Source organism: Hypanus sabinus, chromosome 7 (assembly GCF_030144855.1).
Source record: "Hypanus sabinus isolate sHypSab1 chromosome 7, sHypSab1.hap1, whole genome shotgun sequence".
In the NCBI taxonomy this organism is placed as follows: Eukaryota; Metazoa; Chordata; class Chondrichthyes; order Myliobatiformes; family Dasyatidae; genus Hypanus; species Hypanus sabinus.
Genome location: NC_082712.1, coordinates 32,448,270 through 32,468,426, shown reverse-complemented (window position 1 = coordinate 32,468,426; position 20,157 = coordinate 32,448,270). Strand labels below are relative to the sequence as shown.

The 20,157-nt window shown below is 41.6% G+C and overlaps 1 long non-coding RNA gene across 1 annotated transcript in view; it reads right to left on the bottom strand.

Moving 5' to 3' along the window:
- LOC132396656 (uncharacterized) overlaps positions 1 to 20,157 on the bottom strand; it is a 201,406-nt gene that overhangs the window by 8,804 nt on the left and 172,445 nt on the right. The gene's annotated exons all lie outside the window — the stretch shown is intronic.

Sequence of the window (20,157 nt, the reverse complement as noted above, 5' to 3'; positions counted from 1 at the left end):
CTAAGCTTGAACTGCTTCAATAGTTTGTATTGATTTCAGCCATTTTACAGGAGCTCGTGTTTTCCCATACTTGAAAGATGTGAACAATTTTGTTTGAACAAGGACAGCATTGGCAATTTACAGTGTCCTGGGGTCAATACCCAGAGGTCAGTGAAGTCTATAAGTTGAAGCTGGAGATAGAAGTCCAGAGAATGGTGAGTCTGGAGATCGAATCTTGAAGGTGAAAGACCAAAGCTGGTGAGTCCAGAGGTTGAGGCCCAAAGGTTGGAGCCCCTGGGTCATCATCTGCGAGTCTGCGGCAGGGACTGAAAGACGGAGGCCCACTGTCTGCAACCAAGGGCTGGTGGTCAGAGGCCCGGAGGTTGCCCGCCCTGGGGTTGGAGTGGGTCATGGTGTGGGAAAGGGACTTGTTTTGCTGTTGTTGTTTTGTTGTTGTGTTGCTGTTGCTTGTGATGTTCTGCTGGACATGATGGGCATGCTATGTTGTGCCGGAATGTGTGGACCCTTGCTGGCTGCCTACAGCCCATCCTTGGGTCATCTTGGGTCATCCCTTTATCGACTCTGACTTCAGCCGTGATCTGTTAAACATTAAATATATTTACAAAGATCCCATTCATCACAAGTGATATTTCATAATGCGTGTACAAATATTAGGTCAAGAGGAAAGGTACATTTTACTAACGAGAAAATGTGCAGATGCTGGAAATCCAAGCAGCGCACAAAATATGTTTTACTCTATGTTTCAAATGCATGTGATAAATCAATCTGAATCTGAAAATGCTGTGTCTGCATTGGCATAATTAACTTGAAGCAGAAACATGAATTCAGAGGAGCAACACACAAAATGCTGGAGGATTTCAGCAGGCCTGGCAGCACCCATGGAGTGGAATAAACAGTCCACCTTTCGGGCTGAGACCTTTCATCAATACTCATGACCTTGGCCTAAAATGTCAACTGTTTATTCTCCACAGATGCTGCCTAATCTACCTTTCATTCTTGGAATCCCTGCCTCCCAAGAGATCCTTTACAAAGTTCACATTTCAAAGTAAGTTTATTATCAAAGTACATATATGTCACCATACACAACCCTGAGATTCATCTTCTTGCAGGCACATTCAATAAATCCATCATAGAAAAATAACCATTAGAGCATCAATGAAAGACCACACCAACTTGGGCATTCAACTGGTGTGCAGAAGACAACAAACTATGCAAATATGAAAAGAAAGATACAACAATAAAAAAAATTTCAAGAACATGAGATGAAGAGTTCTTGAAAGTGAGTCCTCAAGTTGTGGGAGCAGTTCAGTGATGGGGCAGTGAAGTTATCCCCTTTTGTTCGAGAGCCTGATTGTTGCTAATCTGGTGGTGTGAGTCCTGAGGCTCCTGTACCTTCTTTCCGATGGCAGCAGTGAGAAGACGAGGATGACCTGGGTGGTGGGGATTCCTGATGATGAATGCCGCTTAACTGTGACAACACTCCATGTAGATGCTCCCTATGGTAGGGAGGGTTTTATCTGCGATGGACTGGATAATATCCGCTAGTTTTTGTAGTATTGAGTATAATAATTGTACAATTTGAGTATACTTTTGGAAAAAGTGAAGTTGTTCACCTCGGAGGGAATAATGATAAGCAGATTATTAATTAAATGGAATAAGTGTAGAAAGGTGTAGCCCAAAGTTATCTTGGGGAACTTTGTAAGGCTTTGTAAGGAACTTTTAAATTTTTTTTATGAGTTTCTACAATACAATTACAAAAAAAACCATCAACAAAATGGAGATTTACACAGTTCAAAACAAACATGTCTAATGTATAATTCATAACAATAAGGAAAAAGCACCCAAAATAAAATCATATAAAGTTAGTGTCCTCCCCATCTACAAAACTCCAGGCCACCATATCAATGTGTAAAAGAAAAAATAATCAGAGCATTGGACCCCACAGAGCTGTAAATATATATTAAAAATAATATAATGTCTACTACCAAAACTATAATGTAATTTGCATAAAAAAACATAAAACTTACAGAAAAAAGAAAGCTGAAAGTAAAGGATTGTAGTACAAAAAAAAGGATAAACTTAATCTAAAGAGGAGTTATGAAAGTATTCAAGAAAAGGTCCCTACACATTATGAAACTTTGTCTGAATTGAGAAGTGAATAATGAATCTTTTCAAGGTCTAAACAGGACATAATATCACTAAGCCATTGAGCATGAGTGCTCTCTCCACTTAAGAAGAACTAACCGTCTAGCCAAAAGAGAGGCAAAGGATAATGTTCGACGTTTAGTCTGATTCAAATGCATATCTACTTCACCCAAGGTGCCAAAGAGAGCAGTCAGAGGCTTAGGTTCTAAGATGGAGCTGACTAGATTTACAACCCTCTGCAGCTTCTTTTGGTCCTGTGCAGTAGCCTTCCCATACTAGACAGTGATGTAGCCTGTCAGAATGCTCTCCACGGTACATCCATAGAAGTTTTTGTTGACATGCCAAATCTCTTCAAACTCCTAATAAAGTATAGCCGCTGTCTTGCCTTCTTTATAACTACATCAATATTTTGGAAACAGGTTAGATCCTCTGAGATCTTGACACCCAGGAACTTGAAGCTGCTCACTCTCTCCACTTCTGATCTCTCTATGAGGATCAGTATATGTTCCTTTATTTTACTCTTCCTGAAGTCCACAATCAGCTCTTTTGTCTTACTGATGTTGAGTGCCAGGTTGTTGCTGCGGCACCACTCCACTAATTGGCATATCTCATCCCCTCTCATCACCACCTGAGATTCTACCAACGATTTATAGATGGTATTTGAGTTATGCCTAGCCACACAGTCATGTGTATACAGAGAGTAGAGTAGTGGGCTAAGCACACACCCCTGAGGTGCGCCAGTGTTGATCCTCACTGAGGAGAATATGTTATCACCAAACCGCACAGATTGTGGTCTTCCGGTTAGGAAGTCGAGGATACAACTGCAGAGGCTATTTGGAAGATGTTGCTCGAGGAATCGTTGTTTGCTAGCACCGTCTTGACCTGAGACTCCAATGATAAATGGAGTTTTGAAGAATGAAAGGCAATCTGACTGAAAACAATATCTTCAGAAGCTTGAGAGGATAAATCCTCAGGTTGATAGATTTTTTTATCAGCAAGGGAATCAAGAGTATGGGGAAAGGGAGGATGAGGAAACTTAGATTACCCATGAGCTTATTGAATGGTGGAAAGGCTCAAAGGGCTGAGAGGCATATTCCTGTTCCTATTCCTATTTCTAGGGTTAAATGAAACCGTAGAAAAATTAACCGTCTCACCAACTCAGTCATCAGCTGAATCCCCAGCTTCCGCCTCTGATCCGTGACCCCTTCTCAATATCCTAACAGCCTCTTATTTTCCTTTTCCTACCTCCATCTTCCCCAATCGCTTAATCAATTTCCCTGCAATTTCCTACCCTGTCTGAAGTATCCAATTTCAGAGTGTTTTTCATATGACTGTATGACACCAGAGCAGCATTAGTATAATCTGGCCATCGAGTCTGCTCCGCCATTTGATCATGGCTGATTTATTTTCCCTCTCATTTCCTGCCTTCTCCATTTGACCCTTTTACCAACCAAGAACCTATCAATCCACATGTGGTTGTCATGACGTCCATGTTTCCCTACTTTCTGTGAGCAGTCAGATTCTCTAGTAGGTAGGAGGTGACTTCTTCATGTCTTCATCAATCAGATGTCTTCATTAGCAGTGGAATCACCTTGGTAACCATTGCTTCACTGCATCACAGCTTGTCTTTATCCTATCCATTCATCCATCAACCACTCTGCGGCTTCTTTCCCCCGGTTCTGAAGAAATGTCTCCGACCTGCTGCTGTCCCCACGTGCTTCAAATCAGCCACCATCATCCCTGTACCAAAGAGCTCCACACCTTCAGAACTAAACAGCTACTGCCGGTGCCACTGATGCCAATCACCATGACATGCTTTGAACGTCTGGTAATGGCACATATTAAAAACTCTGTTCCTGCCACATTGGACGCTCACCAATATGCTCACCGACAGAGCTGCTCTATGACAGATGTTGTAGCATCTGTTTTTCACCTGGCTCTGTCGCAGTTAGGAAATTATGTCAGAATGCTGTTTCTGGATTTCAATCTGGCATTCAATGCTGTTGCTCCACAGAAATTCTACCCCCTGGCCTAAATACACCACTGTACTGCAGGGTGTTTGGCCTTTCTAACTAACAGACCTCCGGTAATCAGGGTGCACAACTGCTCCTCCATCCCTATCATCCTCAACATGGATATCCCCCAGGACTGGGTGCTGAGCCCACTGCTGTATGCTCTGCTCACACATATCTGCTGGGCCAAACACCCAAGTAATCACATTGTCAAGTTTGCCAATGACACAACAGTGGTGGCGTTCATCCAACAATGATGAGACAGCCTGCAAAGAGGAGGTGGAAGAGCTTGAGGTCTACTGCCAGAAAAATAATGTCTTCCTTAATGTCAACAAGGCAAAGGAGATGGTTATTGACTTCAGGAGAACTCACACCCCTCTTTTTCATTGCTGGCACAGCAGTGGAAACTGAAACAGCTTCAAACCCCTGTGAGTGCACATCCCACACAACCCCTCTTGGTACTGGAATCATCCTACACAGTCAGAAAAGCTCACCAGTGCCTCTACTTTTTGAGGAGGCTGAAGAGAGTTGGACTGTACACATCTATTCTCACGTCAGTCTACCGATGCGCAGTCGAGAGCATCCGAACAAGCTGTATCACTGCTTGGTATGGAAACTGCACTGTGGTGGGCAGGAGGTCTCTATCGCAGGTAGTCCAAACTGCCCAACGCATCACTGGCACCAGCCCACTCACCATCAAGGACATGTATTCAGAAAGGTGTTGGAAAAGGGCCAGTAATATCATGCATGATTCCACCCACCTTGCTCATGGACCCCTTGTCCCACTCCCATCAGGGAGGAGGCTACGTACCATCCACACCAGGACCTCTAGACTCTAGATAGTTACTTTCTCCAAGCAATAAAGTTGATCAACACCTCCATCCACTAATTCACTCATCCACCACTACTTGATCATTTCCTGTCAGGCACCTTATGCATAGATTCTACTGTGCCTAGCGTCACTTTATGGACATACAATCAATTACTTCTTTACACTTGTGTATTAATAATGACATTAAACAATCTTGAATCTGAAATGTTAGCCCTGTTTTTCTTTCTACGGGTTCTGCTTGACCTGTTGAAGGTTTCCATCATTTTCTGTTTCTCTTTCAGACTTACAGCACTGCAGTTTTATTTTTGATTATCACTAATGCCCATCCTTTAGCTGAGCCCGTGAGTAGCATCATTTGGATGGACTTCCTCGTGAGGTAACTTAGCGAAATGTGCCACTTTACACTGAGTGATCTCATTGATACATCTGAAGTTTTCAACAACTTCTTCTTTTCCTTCTGATGAAAAGAAGTGCTTCAGTCTGGAACAAAAACATTGCGGCACAGTCATGTAGTGGCTAATGTAATGCCTTACAGTGCGGGCGATTGGGGTTCAATTCCCGCCTCAGTCTTTGAGGAATTTGTAAATTCTCCCCGTGACTGCATGGGTTTCCTCTGGGTGCTCCAGCTCCCCCCCGCCCCATATTCCAGTTAGGGTTAGTGAGTTGTGGGCATTCTATGTTGGCACCTGAAGCATGGCAACACTTCCGGGCTGCCCCCAGCACACCCTGAGACTGGGCTGGTATTTGATGCAAAGACCATAGTTTGCTGTATGTTCCATTGTACACCTGATCAGTAAAGCTAATCTTTAAAATCTTTATGTTTACTTGTTGATTTGGCAGTAGGTTCATCAGTATAAAACTCTTGAGTCCAGTTTAGAAAGCCGGCAAATCATCATAATCCATTTATTAAAAATCTGCAAATAAGATATCTGAAACTGAAATCAGAAATACAGAGGCCACTCAATGTCTGGCTGCCCTTGTAGTGAATAGATCAGTTAATATTTCCAACATAGATGTAGAACATAGAAAACAGCACAGAACAAGCCCTTCAGCCCACAGTAGTGTGATAAATTAATTAAACTAATTATATCTAATTAAGATAATCCCTCTTGCCTGCATTTGGTCCCTCCTTTCTCTGCATATTTATGTATCTAAGAGGCTCTTAAACTCCTCTATCATATCTGCCTCTACCACGAACCCTGGTGGTACATTCTAGACATTTACCACACTCTGTGTAAGGAAAAGAATTGTCCACACATCTGCTTTGAATTTTTCTCCTCTCACCTTGAATCAGTGACTGGTAGTTTTGGACATTTTGGCCCTGGGAGAAAAACATGTTGTCTCCTCCATCTAACATCATCTTTTGGTCTTTGCTGGGAAGAGGGACATGGGTGCCTTGACCATCAGCCACTGGAGACAGCACAGTAAAACAGTTAGTGCTGCTGCCATGGTGTCGTCGTGGTTACTGCCGCAGCTTCACAGAGTGCCCCGGGATTGATCCGGCTCTCAGCTGCTGTTTGTGTGGAGTTTGCATGTTCTCTCTGTGACTGCACAAGTTTTGTCCCATATTCCATTGATGCCGCTGGATAATTGACTACTGTGGTGCGGCATGGTAGCGTAGCAGTTAGCATAACCCTTTACAGTGACAGTGATTCAGGGTTCAGTTCCCACTGCTGCCTGTAAGGAGTTTGTACGTTCTTCCTGTGACCAGGTGGGTTTCTTCCAGGTGCTCCGATTCAAATTTAATGTCAGGGAAATTTATACATTATACATCCTGAAATGTTTTTCTTCGCAACTATCCATGAAGACAGAGGAGTGCCCCAATGAATTAATGACAGTTAAATGTTAGAACCCCAGGTCCCTCCCAGCTCCCCTCCCTCCCGTGCGTAAGTGGCAGCAAGCAACGATCCCCCTCCCCCCCACCGGCTAAAAAAAATGTATCAGCACCGCCACGAGGCACTCAAGCATCAGCAAAGCAATAGCAAAGACAGAGACTTGCAGTTACCCCCGTCTTTGTGTTTCACCCAGTATTCGACATACCATAGGCTCTCTCTCTCTCTCTCCCTCCCTAATAGAGGGACATCCCTTTTGACCAGAGATGAGTAATTTCTTTAGTCAGGGGGTGGTAAATCTGTGGAATGCATTGCTACGGTTGGCTGTGGAAGCCATGTTATTGGGCATATTTAAAGCAGTGGTTGATAAGTTTTTGATTAGTAAGGACGTCAAAGTTTATGGGGAGAAGGCAGGCAAATGGAGTTGAGAGGGATAATAAATCAGCCATGATATAATGGTGGAACAGACTTGATAGGCCAAATGGCATAATTCTGTTCCTCTGTCTAATGGTCTAATGCCTTTCATAATGTTATAAACTATAATCAAATCTTCGCTCAGACTCCACCACCCCAGAGAAAATAGGAGCAAATGTAGATGAAATTTGAAGCTTTAAAAGGAAAACAAAAATATTGCTTGCACTAGAGAGACGAAATCAAATGCCCTATAAAACCGGCAGTGATTAAATGGTTGAAGGATATTAATGAAAAGACGATTAAAATATAATGAGAGAAGCAAAGACGTTGAATGTGTCTATAGGTAAGGGGGAGGAAAAGGAAATTGATAAAGCACGAACAGACACCAATGGCATTTGAGAGAAGTAACGACCAGTTTTTAATGGTATGGTTGGGGTATTTCTAAAAAATTAAACAGAAAGTCTCTGGAGCTTCAGAAGTTTCAGAAAACAAAGCGAGCTTTAATTTTGTCCAGTGACACTTAGAGCACTACATTTCCTTTCATGTGCCTAAATCACAACTGTCACTGATAGCTTCTTTCCTATCCGCCAGTCATGAGTGTTAGTGGTGGATCGGCTGGAATGTGTGGACTTCCCCACTCTTTGCCTATGTTCTTTCTGGGTCTGCCATTTTGGAAAAAGTGGAACCATTGGCCTTTGTGTATTTTAATGTTCCATTGGATGGGGGAAGGCTTGGAAAACAATTCTTTCCATCCTCAACACTTTCATAAAGAGATGTGCATGCTGATGGTCGAGACATTCCCGCTCCCATAACTTAGGAGTAGGTTCTTGTGGGGCTGGGTAAATGTATTTGTTTATATTATTTTTTATTTAGAGATACAGCACAGTAACAAGCTCTTCCGGCCCAACCAGCCAGGCCGCCCATCTACACCTTTACGACCAACTAACAAACAAGCCTGCATATCTTTGGAATGTGGGAAGTGAATGGAGCACCTGGAGGACATCCACAGGAAGAACACACCAACTCCTTATGGACAACGGCGGGAATTAAACCCAGCTCACTGATGCTGTAATAACTACGTTATCGTGCTGTCCCAACAAGGACATTCATCTCCCAGAACGTTACCTTCACGAAAGCAAACTATTGGCCAAAATATCTTTTGAGTCAAAGTGCTTATAATGATAAGCCTTTAAAGCAGGGTTTCATTGTAAAATAAGGTTCATTCTGGATTGCACCTGCTTGCATCAAAAGTTTTGACATTTTAATAATGAATTCATTTATACAAAGTTCTGGAAGTGATTTTAATTTAATTCACAAGATTGTTTTTCATAATTTACAACCTATAGGGCTTTTTGGGGTAATTTAGTTTTCATTTGATAAAGAACTAGGCGGGCATTTATTTTCCAACACTCTATACCACACCCCAGTTGTTGGTGGCGGTTATGCTCCTTTAAGTTGGACTGCCAACCACCATTAAAAGTCAGAAGCAGAAGTTCATACTCTGCTTCTTTCCATTTTTCTGGTGTTAAAACAATATCCAGGAGGTCATTTGGAACAATAATCAAAATGCTCCCATCTCTAAGAGGTCACTCAAAAATACACTATTAAACTTTAACACCATCTATTAGATACTTACATTAAGCCTCTTTCAAAGCTCTTTCCTTTTTGAAAGAATACTAAGGAAGATAAATTGACTATCATGTCTATTGACTTTTGAAAGATCTGTCACAAAGGAAAGTGAAGCTTCATGTTCTGTGTAATGACCAATAGATTGAGAATACCTTATCAACACAGCCTAATATTTGCCACTGGATGCTTTATTAGGGTCAAATGGTCAATTACCTGCCAGTAAAGATGTTAAACTATGATTACTCTAAATGTATGGTACAAAAATTGGAACAGGTCATTTCAACTGATGACCAGAATTGGTCTTGGCTGGTTCCCACTGAAAGCTATACTATTTCCACGTGGGCGCTGAGCCTGAGTAATCACCACAGGTCTTCAAGACTGAAAGTCACAAACTTACAATTTATCATTCACCTAAGTTCAAATCGTCAAACAATTCAAAAACATTTGCAGGAATTAGTTCTTAGATGCCTATGACATTTCCATATCCAGATTTTAACAACTAACTTATTATAAATTTTTTAAATTTTTTATAATTGTTGAATATTGTTGATTTTTGTTGCATGTTGCACCCTGACCAACACACCACAGCAAATTCCTCATACACGTATGTACATATACTCTCAGTAGCCTCTCTATTAGGCGTACCTGTACACCTGCATATTAATGTAAATATCTAATCAGCCAATTGTATGGCAGCAACTCAGCGCATAAAAGCATGCAGGCATGGTCAGCGGTTGGGATTGATTGGCAAGAACAAAACATAAGGCATGGACAAGCAGAGTGGTCATCATGGAGTGGACAGTGTTAGAATGAGGATTTTGAGGCATTAGATCTTCAGCGAGGAGAGGCTTGAGTGAAGGAAAGCGAAAGCTGTTGGCAGATTTCTTTTCCTCACAATTTATTTATTGTTTTCCCTTCTTTATATTTGCTCAGTTAGGAACAGTAGAGATGCCAGGCAGGATGGTAGAATGCTCCTCTTGTGGGATGTGGGAATGCAGGAAGACCAGTATCTCTGACAGCTATATCAACGAGGTGAACTTCTAATACCTCATGTTAAGGAGTTGGAGCTGGAATTAGATGAACTCCAGATTATTTGGGAGGCTGAGAGGGTGATAGATACAACATACAAACAACCCAAGGTGGAGGACACAGGAAACTGGTTGACAGTCAGGAAGGGGAAAGAGGTTAAACAGCCATCCCCATAAACAGGCAACAAAAGGTATACCACTTTGGATACTGTTGGGAGGGGGAATGATCTAACAGAGGAAAGTCACAGTGGTCATGTCTCTGGCACTGAGTCTGACTCTGCGTCTCAGAAGGGAAGGGGGGCAGAAGAAGCGAGCGTGGTGATAGGGGCTTCGCTAGTTCGGGGAACAGAAATGAGGTTCTGTGGGTGAGATGGTATGTAGCCTCCTGGCTGGTAGGGTCCGTGACATCTTGGATCGAGTCCTCAGCATTCTTTAATGGCAGGGTAAGCAGCCAGAGGTCGTGATCCATGTCGATACCGATGACATGGGTAGGAAATGTGATGAGATTCTGTATAGTGAGTTCAGGCAGTTGGGTGATAAAGTGCAGGAGCTCCAGGGTTGTGGTCTCACGATTGCTACCCATGCCGCATGCTAGTGAGGACAGAAGTAGGAAGATTATACCGTTTAACATTTGGCTAAGGAATTGGTGTAGGAGGGAGGGTGTCAGATTTTTAGATCATTGGATTCTCTTCCAGGAAACGTGGGACCTGTACAGAAGAGACAGTTTGCACCTGAACTGGAGGGGGAACTAACATCCTAGTGGGAAGGTTTGTTAATGCTGCACAGTGGGGTTTAAACTAGAATTGCAGAGGGGTGGGAACCAGAGTGCCAGAACAGTGAGTAGATAGGTTGTGGAGACATGTTGTTAAGACCTCAGACAAAGTCAGGAAACAAAACGTTGAGCATGGTATGACTAATGTCCCGAGCTGTGTATATTTCAATGCAAGAAGTATTGTAGGAAACATAAATGAGCTCAAGGCATGGATCAACACCTGGAATTAGGATATTGTAGCCATTAGTGAGACTTGGCTGCAGGAGGGGCAGGACTGGCAGCTCAATGTTCCAGGGTTCCGTTGTTTTAGACGCGACAGAGTGATAGGGATCAAAGGAGTAGAGGTGGTGTTATTAGTCAGAGAAAATGTCATGGCAGTGCTCCGTCAGGATTGACCGGAGAACTTGTCTAGTGAGGCTTTATGGGTGGAACTGAGAAATGAGAAATATTCTTGTGTTCTTACGTGTGACCACGTTAATGGGGCTATATTACAAACCATCCAAAAGTCCAAGGGACATAAAGGAACAAATTTGCAGAGAGATTGCAGACCATTGCAGAGAGGTTGTTATATCAGGTGATTTTAACTTTCTATTAATATTAATATTGACTGGGAATCCCATACCATAAAAGGACTAGATGGAATCGAGTTTCTCAAATGTGTTTGGGAAAGTTTCTTTGATCAGTACATAGAAGTCCCAGCAAGAGAATGTGAAATGCTTGATCTGCTATTAGGGAAAGAGACAGAGCAGGTGAGAGAAGCTTGCGTAGGGGAACACTTTGCGTCCGCTGGTCACGATACCATTTGATTCAAAGTAAATACGCAAAATGATCTGGTTCGTGGGCTGAGATTCTAAATTGGAGAAAGGCCAATTTTGGTGGTACAGTTTCAGAAAGGATCACTCAGGTGTGGATTGGGCCAGACTGTTTTTTGGACAATATGTACTTGGTAAGTGGGGGGCCTTCAAAAGTGAGATTTTTCAGAGTACAAAGCTTGTATATGCCTGTCATAATAAAATGTAAAGATAACTGAAGTAGGAACCTTGGTTTTCAAGAGATATTGAAGCCCAGGTTAAGAAAAAATTGAAGGTGCATAGCATAGGCAGGTAGGAATAATTGAGATGCTTATGGAGTATAAGAAATGCACGAGAACACTTTGGAAAGAAATCAGGAGGGCTAAAAGAATGCAAGAGGTTACCCTAGCAGATGAGGTGCAGGGGAATCCTAAGGGATTTACAGCTATGTTAAAAGCAAAAGGATTGCAAGGGACAAAATTGGTCCTCTGGAAGATCAGAGTGGTACTCCATGGTAAGCAAAGGAGCTGGTTGTGGATTACAGAAGGAATGGAGACAGGCTAACCCCTATTGACACCAGTGGATCTAGGATTGAGAGGGTAAATAGCTTTAAGTTCCTTGGCATCCACATCACCGAGGATCTCACGTGATCTGTACACCAGCTGTGTGGTGAAAAAGACACAGCAGCGTCTCTTTTACCTCAGACAGTTGAGGAAGTTTGGTATGGGCCCACAGATCCTAAGAACTTTCTATAGGGTCACAATTGAGAGCATCCTGACTGGCTGCATCACTGCCTGGTGTGGGAACTGTACCCCCCCCAATCACAGGATTCTGCAGAGAGTGGTGCGGACAGCCCAGCACATCTGTAGTTGTGACTTCCCATGATTCAGGACATTTACAAGGTGTGAAAAAAGGGCCCGAAGGATCATTGGGGACCCAAGTCACCCCAACCACAATCTATTTCAGCTGCTACCATCTGGGAAGCGGTACTGCAGCATAAAAACCAGGACCAACAGGCTCTGGGACAGCTTCTTCCACCAGGCATCAGACTGATTAACTCACACTGATTTGAGTGTATTTCTATGTTACATGGACTGTTCTATTTATTATAAATTATTATGATTGCACATTGCACATTTAGAGGGAGATGTAGTGTAACGATTTTTACTCATATATGTGAAGGATAGAAGAAATAATGTCAATTCATTCATGTGTGAAGTCAAAAGAGATGGTGATCTTAATTTTTTTTCATCTATATTTACTCGAGAGACAGAAATAGAGTCTGTAGAAGTGAAGCAAAGCAGCATCAATGTCATAGACTCTGTACAGACTACAAAGGAGGAGGTGTTTGCTGTCCTGGGGCAAATTAGGGAGGATAAATCCCTAGGACCTGACAAGGTGTCCCCTTGGACCCTGTAGGAGGCAAGTGCAGAAATTGCCAGGGCCTTCACAGAGATATTTAAATCATCTTTTGCAACATGAGGTAACAGATGATTGGAGGATAGCTAATGTTGTTCCACTGTTCAAGAAAGACTCTAACAGTAAACCAGGAAACTATAGGCCGGTGAGCCTGACATCAATAGTGGGAAATTTATTGGAAGCCATTCTAAGGGACCAGACACATGAGTATTTGGATAAACATGGACTGATAAAGCATAGTCAGCATGGCTTCATGTGTGGTAAGTCAGTATATCCAATTTTATCGAGTTGTTTGAAGAAGTCACCAGGAAAATTGATGAAGTTAAGGCAGTGGATGTTGGCAGAAAAATAACAACTGAATTACACACAGGATTGTCTGAAGCATTGACTGTTTATACCTCTTCATAAATGCTGCCTGACCTGCTGAGTTCCTCCGGAATTTTGTATGTGTTGCTCTTCATTTCCAGCAACTGAAAAATATCTTGTGTTTATGATTAGCTACTGAATTAGGTCAGGTCATGACAGGAAAAGCATGGATCAATTTCTCAATGGGCAGGACTTCAAAAGGAAAAGGGAACTACTCAAAGCATGCTTGAAACACTTTTATTTGGTGTGTGATTTACACGTTAAAATAATGAACACAAATAATCCATGTCTGAAATCCCCAAAGTTGCTGTAAGCATCGTGCTGTGCTGCTGGTGAATGCTGATTATAACTCTGATCCTTTCAGAGAATCTGAACCCTTTTATTATTGTAACCATTGACTCATCATCAGTTAATGCTTTCGCAAAATAGACTGAGTTCACTTGAAATAGAAAAGATTAATCTGTTACTTTGAAGAGAGTTTCATGAATATTTTCATCATGATTGCTGAGGTCTGGGGAATATAGGAAACAATGCTTTTAAATTCAAATAGGCACAAATGTGCCTGTCAATAAATGAATTAAAATACTGCAATTTGGTGATCGTCACAAGGCCAGATGCAGAAAGTGTCTCAACACCATTGTTTCTCTTTCAATGACAACTAAAGGTAAGATATGTGCACAATTGTATTCAGTACTCTCTCATCCAGTTATGAAAGTTTATACACGTGCATATAAATGTGTGGGTGTGTGTTTGTTGTCCAAAAAAATCCATTAAACTCCAAAACTAATGGTTGAAAGAGCTGAGGGGGAATTTACAGATTGATAACATATGCATTTCAGATTGTTTTAACTTGAATTGTCATCTTGTACACACACGCAAATGTTTGCATATACAACTGCTGCTAACATTTGATAGATGAATTTTGCATCTGCCACCTGTCTAATGATACAAAGAAATTAAAATGACTACATTGCATCATATTATATTGCAGCTTAGTTTCTGAACTTGAACCGTGTTCTGGATTTTAATAATGTTCTTAAGTCATCGCGTTGCACTTGTCTCGAGTCTAAATGTGACTGACTCAGCTGCTAATTCAACAGTGTGCAGCTTACAATACACCAAATGGCAGCTTTAAAAATTGATTTGGAGAATTGATTTATGAAATGGGGATAGAAAATGCTGGGATCAATAATAAGCTCATCAGAACTAAGTTGTAAGTTCAAAGTAAGTTTTTTATCAAAGTATATATATGTCACCATGTACAGCCGTGAGATAGATTTTCTTGCAGGCATTCATAGTAGAACAAGAAATACAATTGAATTAATGGAAAACTGCATGCAAATAAAGACAATGTGCAAAAGAAGACAAACTGTGCAAATACAACAAAAAGATAATAATAAATAAAAAAGTATGAAATAATACTGAGAACAAAAGTTGTACAGCCGTTCAAAGTGAGTCAGTAAGTTGTGGAATCAGTTTAGTGTTGAGGTGAGTGAAGTAATCCATGCTTATTCAGGAGCCTGATGATTGAAGGGCCATAACTATTCCTGAACCTACTGCTGTAGGACCTAAGACTCCTGTACCTTGGCAGTAAGAAGAGAGCACGGGGGCAGAGAGGGATCCTTGATGATGGATGCTGCTTTCTCGTGGCAGCACTCCTTGTAGATGTGCTCAGTGGTGGGAAAGCTTTTCCTGTGATGGACTGGACTGTTTCCACTACTTCTTGTTGGCTCATAAATAGCTCGTTACCCAATTTCCCTCGGGATCAATAAAGTATGAGTTCACTGGGAGCAGAAGACCTACATGATCACTTGGTTTTTGCAGATGATGCTACAGTGGAGAACTGTTCTGTTTACTTCAAAGAAAGCTGCCCCAGAAAATCTACTTGGGTGCTTTTGCATTTTTTTAAGTGCTGATTGCTGATAAGTATTGAGCTTGGGGATTGTCTGGCACCCTGTAACAGTGATGTCATCAAGTACACACGAGAATTTTTTAAGAAAAGGGCATAGTTTTGAACTAATTGCTTCATCTACCTGTGCCCCACCTTATTCAAAAGGGAAGGTGATAAGCTCAATTCAAATGCAGGATTCTTGAAAGGTTAACTTACAAGATGAGTCAGTAGTAAGGAAGGCAAGCACAATGTTGGCATTAATTTCCAGAAGTCTTGAATATAAAAGCAAGGATGTAATGCTGATGCTTTATAATGTGTTTTTCAGACCATATTTGGAGCATTGTGAGCAATTTTGGGCACCATTGTGCTGGTGTCAGAGAGGGTCCAGATGAGCTTTATGAGAATGGTTCCAGGTCCTGAAGCCAATGAGAAACAATTACCAATTTAGTTGTGTGCATTGCATTTAAAGGCATGCAGTTTGCTTTGAAGTTTAACTGCTCCAACCAAAGCAGCTAGAATTGCGAAAGTAATGCAGGAATATTTAGAACCAAAACCATTGACGATTATACAATGTTTAAGGTTTCATAAGCAGACTCAAAGGAAGGGGAGTCATTCGATTGTATTTAATATTTAAGTAATATTTGAGTATTGTAAATATATCATTTGATTAAGAATTCTTGTTTGTTTAGATAATGCACTGCAGGTTATATATAAAAGTATGTTAATGGCATACTGCCACATGATGCATGTATGCCTCATCTAAATAAACACGAAATTAGACTTCCTTATTTTTCTTTTAATGAGTTTAATGGATTGGAGTTACAAAACAAAACAAAGAGGTTGATGTATGAGGAGCTCATTGCTCAGTGAACTTTAGGAGTATTTGGGAGGGATTCTCAGTGAAACCAACCAAATATTGAACGTATTGCATAGTGTGGATGTAGGGAGGACGTTTCCAGTCATGGGAGATTCTAGGACCAAAGGGGATAGCCTCAGAATAAAAGAATATCCCTTTAGAACAGAGATGAGGAGGAATATCTTTAACCAGAGTGTGGTGAATCTGTGGCACAGACAGGTGTAGAGGCCAAGTCTTTGGCTGCGTTTAAAGTGGAGGTTGATAGGTCTGTTATTAGTAAGGACATCAAGGGTACCAGGAGAAGGCAGGAGAATGGGATTGAGAGGAAATAATAAATCGGCCATGATCAAATGGTGCAGCAGGCTTGATGGGCTGAAATGCCTAAATCTGCTCTTATGTCTTATGGTGTAGAAGTGTGTAATTGAGTGTTGTATGATCCATTTGAACGATGGAGCTTTCAAGAAGGAGCTAGATAGGTATCATGGATAGGGGAATCAAGGGATATGGGGACAAGGCAGGAACCGGGTATTGATAGTAGATGATCAGCCATAATCTCAAAATGGCGGTGCAGGCTCGAAGGGCCGAATGGTCTACTTCTGCACCTATTGTCTATTGATGGAGCTGTGTAACTGGCATATGTTCAAGTGTGAGATACGAGGGTGTGGTGGAATTTATGAATGTTACGTAAAAATCCTGGATGATATGCATTGTTGGCAGGTGAGCAAAGATGTTCATTTAAATACAGAAATATATGGTACATAAGAAGGCCATGAATCCATCATGTCAACACCTAACAATAAAGAGCTATTCCACCCAATTGTACTACTAAATTACTTCTCTGTAATCTTCCTGGTTATAGTACTACGGATACTTTTTAAGTGCGAAGACATTTTTGCATCTACAATCTTCTTAAACAGCAATGAAAAAGCCTCACTCGCCACTGGTTGAAAAGGTGGGCGGGCTTTTCTGATGCAGTGTCAGCTCTATTGCTAGGAACTACCTAGGCTTCTTCTCGAAAATCCCCGTGTCAAACAATGGTGTGATCCTGAACCGGTGACCCTGTGGTCCGCCCTGCCACAGTTCTGAAGGACTCCTCAATGTGAGGCAGAAACATCTGGAGCTGTCCAGCCTGGAAGACAGCCCACTTCACCTGTGCTGGGTTAAATCTGCCACCACTACATTAGCTTCCTTTAAGTGAGTGGAAGGTACTGGCTGGTGGGGGGAATGTAAAAAGAACCTTCTTTAAAATTAAATATTGGTACTTGTATTGATCTGTTACTGTCAAATGTACCAAGATACAGTGAAAGGTTTGTCTAGCATACTGTTCGTACTGATCCAAACCAATCCAGTTTATTGAGGTAGAGTGAGGTAAAACAATAACAATGCAGATTAAAGTGTAAAAACAACTGAAAAAGTGCAATGCAGGTAAATGATAAGGTGCACGTGCATTTTAAGTCCTCAATTTAAACACAGCTTGCATAATTTTTGACAGGTCTCAAGTGCTGTTAAATATTTGTGAATTCAAAGGCATTTATTAACATTCAGCTACAGTGACAGCTATGCAGCTCGTGAGCCGGGGCTGGGCATCGGGGACACAGCTGCTGGACTCGTTGTCTAAGCTGCTTCGGGATTGCAGCTGGCGGCCTGTTCTGGAATGGCTTCAGTCCTTATCTCTGCCAGCCCATTGTGCTGAGAGCTTAGTTGTCCTGGAAGACTGCATTTAGGGCCACAGTGGAAGGAATAGCGACAAGCCGACAGCAATCTTAATTTCCTTTAAATCCGTCTACTGACTACTTCCCATGGCCCCTGGTTATTGAGCTTACCTGCTGAGGGAATTAGATGTTCCCACTTGCTGATCTATTGATGTCTTCCCTCAGGGTGTAGTTTTCTTCTTCATTATCAACCACAGTCCTTTTTAAATCATATCATGCAGATTCCACTAAAGGCAAGGGATCTCACACTAAACCTTGCTGGTCCCACAGCATGCAAACTCCAATCACTTAAATTCCGGCAGACATGTAACTATGCAAATCGGTACAAATTTCACTTGGATCATGCATGCTTTTATTTTACAGTTTTACTGACCAGTTTCCATGTAGTTGTCACAAGCCTTGCTAAAATCTGCGTGGACTACATCAAATGACTCTAATAGTTTGGATGGTCAGGGTATGGAGAGCGATGGTCCGGGTACAGGTCAATGGGACTGGACAGTATAATAGTTCTGCACTGACTAGATGGGCTGAACAGCCTGTGCCTGTCCTGTAGTATTCTGTAACTCTACATACGTTGGTCATTAAGTGTCTCTGTAACCTCACAGCCAAAATTACAGTCAGATCAGTTCTACTTCCTCTCCCATAAAGAAGTCAGAGAATTACTATCTTGCGAGTCAATCAGATCTAGAAACTTCGTTGTGGTAGGAAAGCAGAGCATTTGAAAATGCATTAATTGGCCTTGACCACTATTGCCATTTCAGTGAGGTCCTCATTCCATTGATCTCTAAAGCTCTCTGTGTGTTCATTTCCATTGCAAAAAATGTCTGGAAAGTCCCCAGTGACCCAAAAATCCAGAGCATACCCCAATTTCTCCAAAGTCTCTAGTGCATTGCCCTGGAGGCCACTCTCTTCCTCATGGTTCTCCATTGATTCACTTTGTTCGGATCTGGAATGCCCACACTAGTTGCAAGGCAGTGGACATCCATTTTGTGTAGACAAGCTTTAACCCTTGTCACCAGGCTCCTTTCACAACCTAGGGACTCACTTTCAAGGACTCTACAACTCATGTTCTCTGAATTGTTTATTCAATCATTCTATTTATCTATCTATCTATCATTTATTTTGCATTGATTGATTGTATTTGCATAGTTTGTCTTCTTTTGCACATTGGTTGTCAGTCTTTGTTGTAGTTTTTCAATGATTCTATTGTTTTTGTTCTGTTCTGCAGCAAATGCTTGCAAGAAAATGAATCTCAGGATTGTAAATGGTGACATATATGTACTTTGATAATAAATTTGCTTTGAACTCTCAACTGGATGAAGCCACTCAGAATACAAGGACTATCTAGCCAGTCAGCAACAATGGTTAGTGCCAACTGAGATGACACTAGCTGGCAAACCCAAGATTGTGTTATTTGTATTGTGATTGATGGGTGAGGTTTTGAACATAGAATATGGAATAGAACAGCATAGGAACAGGACTTTCAAACCTAGTAATTAAATTCCTGACTAAATTAATCCCTTCTGCTTCCACAAAGTCCAGAATCTTCCATTCTCTTCACATCCATATGCCTATCTTAGATCGTCTTAAACAACTCAATATATTTCCATCTACTACCACTCTGGAAGTGAATTCTAGACACCCATTACTCTCTGTGTAAAAAAAATACCTGCCCAACACATCCCCTTTGAATTCCTTCTCACATTAAATGCATGCCTTCTTGTATCGGACATTGCAATCCTGGGGAAAAGATACCAGCTAACAACTCTCTCTGTGCCTCTCATAATCTTATAAACCTCTATCAGGCCTCCCCTCAGCCTCTACCATTCCAGAAAAAACAACCCAAGTTTCTCTAATGGCTCTTTGGAGCATTTAGGTATAATTCTTCTGCACCCTCTCCAAAGCTTCCACATCAGAAATGAATGCAATACTGCAGATGTGTGGCCTCGCCAGAGTTTTACAAAACTGCAGCATAACTTCCTGACTCTTGAACTCAATGCAAGCTCACTAACCAAGAGAAAATCTGCAGATGTTGGAGATCCAAGCAACACACACTAAATGCTGGAGAAGCTTAGCAGGAAAGAGTAAACAGCTGACATTTTGGGCTGACACTCTTCATCAGGATACCACGCTGTTGGCCTGTGCAGCCACTTTCAGGAAGCTATGGACTTAGACCCCTAGATCCCTCTGTACATCAGTCATTTTGATACCTGGATCCATTTTCATCGGACATTGAATTTAGCCCTGTTTGGCCTTCATATATTTACAGCTTGTTTAAGCAATTTTATATATGAATAGCATTAGTTCCCCGTTTGTTAATAAAAGACTATAAACATCCTTGCCCTCAAATTACGACAACCTAAGGTCCTATAAATTTCTTTTTAAATCTCTCTCTCTCCCTCTCCCTCTCTCTCTCTCCCTCTCCCTCTCTCTCTCTCTCCCCCTCCCTTCCATAGCA